Source organism: Chrysochloris asiatica, unplaced genomic scaffold, assembly GCF_000296735.1.
Source record: "Chrysochloris asiatica unplaced genomic scaffold, ChrAsi1.0 scaffold00212, whole genome shotgun sequence".
In the NCBI taxonomy this organism is placed as follows: domain Eukaryota; kingdom Metazoa; phylum Chordata; class Mammalia; order Afrosoricida; family Chrysochloridae; genus Chrysochloris; species Chrysochloris asiatica.
In genome coordinates this window covers 3,447,649-3,455,761 of record NW_006408730.1, presented here as the reverse complement: position 1 = coordinate 3,455,761, position 8,113 = coordinate 3,447,649, and the positions used below count along the sequence as shown (strand labels likewise).

At 42.0% G+C, this 8,113-nt stretch overlaps 1 pseudogene; it reads left to right on the top strand.

The window, feature by feature from the left end:
* Positions 1 to 666: 666 nt before the first annotated feature.
* On the top strand, positions 667 to 5,674 carry LOC102831043 (annotated as a pseudogene).
* Positions 5,675 to 8,113: the final 2,439 nt, after the last annotated feature.

The following is an 8,113-nucleotide window of genomic DNA, read 5'->3' as shown; positions in this document are numbered from 1 at the left end:
CCTCTTTAATTGTCATTTCTGACATAGTAAACCATATGTGTGTCTGATTCAAAATACCAATTCAGTTCATTAATGCCTAGGTTATCCATCTTTATATGTTCCATTTCTTCTGAACCAACTTCAATTTTCCTAGTTTGAGACTTCAAACATTCCATGGTCTTAATATTAATTGATGTTTGCAGCTTTTTTTCCTCAATTTGATTTGTGTCCCATCAGCAAATGAAGATCTCAAAAGCTTTACGTCACGTCATTTTGATCAACTCTACTTTGAGGAGGCAGTTATCTCTTTAATGACTTCCAACCTGAGAGGCGCATCTTCTGGCACTGTATTTGACAAACATTCTGATGCTATTCATAGTGTTTTCATTTTCTGGTACTATGTCTGACATAAGATTTTCAGTGACAGCTCTGGTAGCATAGTGGTTACAAATCGGGCTGCGAACCGCAAGATCAGTAGTTCAAAATTACCAGCTGTTCCGTGGGAGAAAGATGAGGCGTTCTGCTCCCGTAAAGATTTACAGCCTCGGAAACCCTGTACAGGGTCTCTGTGAGTCGGAACCAACTCAACAGAACTTAACAACAACAACAATAAAACATTCAAAAGTGGTTTGCCTCTCCTTCTAACCACTCTGTGTTAGTCTGAAGCTCTGCTGAAACCTGTGCATCATGGGTGACCGTGCTGGTATACAAAAAACTGATAGCATAGCTTCCAGCATAACAGCACACAAGGCACCACATTTTGATAAACCACCCGATTATTGGGACCTCAATTTTATTAGCACTACAAATAAACTTGTAGCCTCATTGGTCATGGTAAATATCACAAACCTAATGATAATTCTCTTCAGTGGCAAATTTGGCCCACTAGTATGAATTTTATTTTCCATGGTCATTAGAAATATTCAAGAGGTCAGAAATTTTACTGCTGGATAAACAGGGAATACTGACCCACATAAGTTTAAAAACAGTCATATAATGACTTTAGCAAATTCTTATCCTCTTTCTGGGTCACTGGCTATGTTTGATTCTAAGCATAACAGAGTAAAACTTGGCCTTATGGAATTTTCTAGAATAACAGACCTCTGCCAAACTGGAACAATGCTGGTGATTAGAAACCCATTCATCAGTAGCCTATATGGGGCACTGACAAGAAAATGTCCTTGATTGCAAAATTGTTCACATTTTCTCTGAAAGAATCTAGCAGCATAGATGTGTCCTGAGTTTCCACTTCAGCAAACACTGTCAGGAAGACAGAATCGGAATTCTTCATTCTGGACTCTGAACTTTATGCTCTGGAAGACAGCTTCTTTCTGGTACTATTAACAGCTTATGTCCGAAATAAATGAGATGAAATAGAATTAGAAGGCTGTTTGCTATGTATGCAGGAATTGTTCAAATATTAAATCCCCATCCAGTTAACTCTATAGGATGAACTGGGTATTTTAATAGAAGATAATTTTTAAACTGTGTCTGTCAATACATCTTCATATGGGAGTGATTCAAAATTAAAATTGTATGAACCAAACCAAGCTCACTGCTATTGAACAGATTCCAATTCATAGCAAACCTCTATAGGACAGAAACCATAAAGGTTCAAAGGCTGTAAATCTTTACAAGGGCAGATAGCCTCACCTTCGTCCCTTGGAGTAGCTCATGGGTTTGAACCACTGACCTTGTGATTAGAAGCTCAATGCTGAGCCCACAGAGTCACAAGGGCATCTTTAAATTATGTAGTCCAACACATATGCAGTATCTAATAGTAAAAGCAATCACCCTGGAATTAGAAGACTCAGATATACATTTCCATCAGGCCACTTTCCAAAACACCAAGTTGCCGTCTAGGGAGACTTCAACATTTTTGGTCTATAAAATAAATTACTTCATATCTACCTTGAAGGGTGGTTGTGAAGATCAAATTAGTTAAACGATGTGCAAATGCCTGACAAAGTGCAAAGTATCCCAATAATATGAGTTAATTTTCCTTTTTCACTATTTAAGATCACATTTTAAATTATTACATGAGACCAGAAAGATTTATAAACTAGACGTTATGAAGTTGAGCAGGGTTAGCTCTCCTATTATGTCCTCAGGTTAGCACTAGTGATGTGCTTTCTCATCACTGATGTTTTATGCACCTGAAATTCACAGAAAACCCTGGTCTGTTAATAAGATCCAAGATAAGGACAAATGCACTGTGAAATGAGCTGTTCATAATGCACTGTTATTCTGGGGCAAAGTTCTTCATGAACATATTTTTTTCTTCATTTGAAAAGGTCTGTTATGCAATTTATTATCTTCATTGCAGAAAAAAATAAGTGCTAGACAGTAAATGCCTCTCTTACTCTCTCTATCCTTTTCTAGCCTCCAAAAGTCATTAGAACAGAGTGAAGTTGTAAACCTGACGTTGATTTCTGAAGCATCCTCTTTCTCATTCTCCTTTTTCTTGGTGGTGATCTTATAGGAAGGTTAAAGAATAATTTCATATTCACAAATATGCTTTATGTTATATAGAACTCAGAAAAGTCTGACTGCTGATGTCCCAGAAGCCATGTTAGAAGATGATTCTCTGGGTTCATTTCACTACAAGACCATGACCTTTATATGTTGGAACAACTGACTTGAAATAATGGTTATCCATGAAACAGGCATTTATTAGTTCTACTTGATATTTCCCAAGTAGTCATTTTCCTCATTAAAGAGAATATGTTACACGTCAAAAGGAAATTTTGTAGCTTTAGGTGGGCTGACATCTACTCATCTCTGTACCAGTTCATTTACTACTTTTTCTTTACTCATATGTTTTCCATAAATGAAGGCATTTTCTGAAAGATTCTTGAAATTAACAATGATAACTCATAACTATTAGTGCTAACTGATGTTCATACTTATTACTGTGGATTGAATACTGCCCTCACCACACCCCAAATATATGCTGTAAATATAAACTCTTATATCTGTGAACATACTCACATTTGGAAATGAAGTTTTCTTTGTTATATTATTAAAGCCATACTAGTGTAGACTGTATTTCAGACCAATCACTTTTGAGACATAAAACGGAACAGATTAGGTATAGAAACATGCAAGCACAAATGAGGGTAAGATAGATGTTCTGTGGAGATCTCCAAGGTACACCAAATAGAATAGTAGACTAGCTCAGACAAGGTTTTCCTACGAACAGACAGAGGAAGACTTTCTAGAGTCAGCACCTTAAATTTGGACTTCAAATCTCCTAAACTGTGAAAAAATAAATTCCCCTTCTTTAAAGCCACCTAGTTACAGTACAGACTGCTGGTGTGGCACTGAAGGATAAGAACTGGAACACAAGGTCAGTTTGAACTTCAAGGTTGGCACTTTAAATTCACCAACCACTCCTCAGAAACATTATAAAGAGCCTATTGGTAGCGTAGTGGTTACGAATCGGGCTGCGAACCTTAAGGTCTGTGGTTCGAAACTACCAGCCGCTCCGCGGGAGAAAGATGAGGCTTTCTACTCCCGTAAAGATTTACACCCTCGGAAACCCTGTACAGGGTCGCTGTGGGTCGGAACCGACTCGATGGCACTTAACAACAACAACAACAACAAATGTGAGTTGGAATCGACTCTTCAGCACTTAACAACAGCAACAAGTTATGGTATATCTGTTATAACAGTGCTAAGAAACTTAGACACTTATATAAAACCCATAGGTGTTAAGTGTATAATCAAAACACATTTTAACTGCACTTATGAATTGCATCCACACACCTGTTTAACATCCCATCCAGTCAACAAATTACTCGATTCCTGGTGTGGTGCTGTCGGATCATCAGTGGACTTCGAACCATAAGGTCAACAGTAATAACAAACTATGAAATAGTGTTAATCAAGGAGTGGAAAGGGCACATACTTTTTGGAAAGCACTTCCAAGGGGATTTGTTATATACAATGAAAGCTGTCAGGCTTCACTGTGCCCTATATGTTCAGATGTTCACATTACTGTACACTGTACTTTCCTGGTTAATTCCTAACTGGTTTTATTGACACATTCTTCAAAGAAAAGTTAAAGTTGACATCTGTTTCCCTTGCTCAGAGAAAGCCCCCTTAAAGCACAAATGGTACACATGGCTCAGCGGCTTGGGAAACAAAGTTCTTTTCGTTCTAACTTGCAAACACCTATTGTTTACATACGCTAGATCTAGAGTCCTTTGGTATTCCATTGGTTTTAAGATTTTGTTACCCATGATGATTATTCTTTAAATATTAAAATTGTTTGGTATTTTCATTTGAGAAGCAAGTATCAAGGTTTTGTTACACTTATCATTTTAATACAATTAAGTTCTTTCCATTGTACTAGTGGGGCAGCAGGCCAGAGACCTGAGAGCCCAACAGGGCCTGGCTGAGGTTGGCAGCTGCGGCTCCCTCTTCCTGCCCTCTTCCCCTTGAGGGCAACTTGGCAGCTGTGCTTGGGGACACTCAGCAGGTCCAGGCAGGCTGCATGTCAGTGCTTTCAGTGATATCCCTGCCCTGTCCCCAGAAGTCATGGAAGAAATAAGGTAGTCCCTCCACAGACCAAATGGGGAAGCCCAGATAGAAAATACAAGAATGACTTGTTTCACACGTATGTGTAGTTTCACTAGGGAAAGTGGACATCCCCCTCCCCCCCCCACACACACCTCCTCATCAAGCAGCGGCCTGGCGGCAATGAATACCTGCGGATGGTGGCCTCCACCTTGCTCAGTCTGCACAAGGTTGACCCATTTTATTGATTTCGGCTAGTCCAGTTTATGAAATGGTGGATCGCTCCCAGCCCTTGCTGGACTCCACCAGCCTGAGGACCCTGAACTGCTCAGGTGTCAACCTCTTCCTCTACCAGAGGAACGAGTTCCAAACCACCAAGACCTACACAGATTCGTTGGTGTATCACATCAGGTCGATGTTCCTGGAAAAGGACATCCGGGCTTTTCATAATTACAAGGGCTCCGTGCCTGACTTAGGGATGGCATACACGTTCATGGGGCAGGGGACACCCTCCAAGTGAAGATGGTCTCCTTCAAGCATTTTTTTGGCCAAGGTTGAGTGTGAGCAGATGCTGGAAATCCACTCAAAAGGAAAGGACTAGGGCTACTTTGGATTGGACGTAGTGAATGAGCACAAGACCATTGGATGTATACAGATGTACACAAGAGGATGTACACAGATGCTCAGACGCTCTGCGGTGGAGGACTGATGACAGGGAGCACCAGACCACCACGATGGCCCGCGTGGTGCTCCAGAAGTAGGTCAGCAAGCAGGCAACCAAGGACAACTACCAGCCCCGTGTATCAAGCCCTCGAGGTCCGTGGACACTTATGACAGCTGCTGGGAGAGCAAGAAATCGCCCCTGAAGGCCTCATTGAGCATAGCCCCTGTGGAAGCCGACCTGGGAGAGACATCAAGAACGAGATCATCCGCCCATCCCCCTCGTTCCTGACCATATCCAACTCTGAATGGCAGCCCGGATGACCTGTCATCCCCCTCACCCAGCAATGGCTTGGGTCTGCTGCGCGGCACAGGCTTCTCCACTCAGGATGACACAGAGCTGTACACAGAATCAGAACAGGCTGTTCAGAAACGCTGCCCAGCCCCTGTACCACAAGTGCGCACCATCTCAACCCCAGCCAGAGTCCTCTTTCTCCAAATGCCAAAACTGTGATCTGCTAAGCAGCTCCTCCCTCTTCCCGCGCTGCAACAGCCAGCTGTCCTGTGACCCGGTCACAAAATAGGGTGCTGGCCCCAGCAAGGCCACCACTCGTGACAGCCTGACCTCTGGGGTTTCTCTGCGGGAGAAGTATGCGGACCAAAATCAAGGCCTACACAAGCTGCCGCACCTCCACTCCAAGTCCAAGCCCTCCAGTAACCATTATGCCCAGGCACCACCAACGCCTGCACCGTGTTCCAAAGTCTCCTGTGGACACCTGCCTCAGTGCCTACCATTATGACCCCAGCTGTAAAAAAGAATGAGCTGCACAAGTTCATGTCCAACCACCAACTGAACTACAAGTCCACCCTGTTCTCCCACTTTGCACCTTCCTGCTACAAGGTCTACACCACTGACCTTTCTGGTTTCTGGATGAAGAGCAAACCCAGGCCTGCACTGACCATGGGTATGCCAGGGTTCTAGGGGCCGGCTGCTCTGTGGAGGAGTTACTTAGTTACAGCTGACTTCCTTGTTTCAACTGATGACTGCTTTGTTGTTCAACAAAGGAGAGATGGACATTTCCACATTTCCATTTAGATTCATTTTTTGCTAGTCTCTCCATTTCCTGTTTGGTGTAATTTAAAATTTTTTTTATTTTTAAGAGGATTTCTATCACTGGCACTCTCTTTGGCCCTCCCCCTCTCACCTAGAAGCCAACTTGGACAAGGACGAATGCTTTCCACTACTTCCGAACACCCACCTGGAGTGTGGAGCTAGGGGCTTGTTGGCTTGTGAACTGGGTCCTCCTGCCACACCTCTTCCTGGCTCATCCCTTCTCTGCTCTGACTCCATGCCAAGCATTCCCACCTGCACTCCCCACTCAGAGCTGGAAAGGCTGCACGGAGTCCTTAGTCACCAAACTCAGTTTGTGTTCATCCACATGATTTGTGCCTTTCCCTTCAAAGCATTGCCTTGTGGACCATCCACAGTAGGCCCAGCACGCTCTACTCCTTTCTGTTGTTTGTACGAGGCCCCATTACTGTACTGTAAAGTGATCTTTTTGAGATGTAATTTTAAATAAATATTCAACTTGCTGCATCTTTCAAAGTGGTTAAGGAATAAAACATTGTACAAGGAAGGGGGTTTCAAATAGTTCATAAAAAACTGAAGGAAAAGATAATAGAGTGTTTCATGAACTTTTTGAAACCCTCTTTTATTCCATTCTGGTTTGAAGCATTGTTTTCTTTCAGAATTTTATCAACTTTTATTTATATTAATGATTAACTTATTGCATTCATTTAATCAATGTATGTGTGCTAGATTCTAGGTGCTAGACATTAAGAAATTGGGATATAGAAAAGAATAAGACACAGATCACAGGAACTAACAGTCTGAGAAATGTAGAAGAGTAATAGGGGTTTATAATACTAGGGGTTTAAAACACTGAATGTTTTAAATTAAAAAAACATGCGTGACAAGGTTGTATTCTTTCACCATACTTATTCAACCTGTATGATGAGCAAATAATATAAGAAGCTGTGTTATATGAAGAAAAACGTGGCATCAGGATTGGAGAAGGACTCATTAACAACCTGCGATATGCAGATGATACAACATTGCTTGCTGAAAGTGAAGAGGATTTAAAACATTTACTGATGAAGATCAAAGAGCACAGCCTTCCATATGGATTACATCTCAATGTCAAGAAAACAAAAATCCTCACCACTAGACCAATAAACAACATTCTTATCAACAGAGAAAAGATTAAAGTTGTCAAGGACTTCATTCTTCTTGGATTAACTATCAACATTCATGGAAGCAGCAGTCAGGAAATCAAATGACGTATTGCATTAGACAAACCTGCTACACAAGACCTTTTTAAAGTGTTGAAGAGCAAGGATGTCAGCCTGAGGACTAAGGTGCGTGTGACTCAAGCCATGTTATTTTCAATAACCTCATATGCATGCAAAAGCTGGATAATGAATAAGGAAGACTGTAGAAGAATTGATGCATTTGAGTTATGGTATTGGAGGAGAATATTGAAAGTGCCACGGGCTGCCAAAAGAACCAATAGATCCATTTTTGAAGAAGTGCAGCAAGAGTGCTCCTTGGAGGCCAAGATGGCCAAACTTTGTCTCTCATACTTCGGGTCAGAAGAGACCAGTCACTGGAGAATGATATCATGTTTGGTAAGGTGGAGGGTCACAGAAAAAGAGGAAGACCCCAACAAGATGGATTGGCCTGGTGGCAGCATTGATGGACTCAAGCGTGGCAACTATAATGAAGTTGGCCCCATGCACAGCAGAATGAAACAATGTTCGATCCTGGGCTAACCTCACTACCGCCACCACATTTGACGCCATCAATGATGTCACCTGGCCGATCCATCTCGTTGGGGGTCTTCCTCTTTTTCTCTGACCCTCCACCTTACCCAGCATGACATCCTTCTCCAGC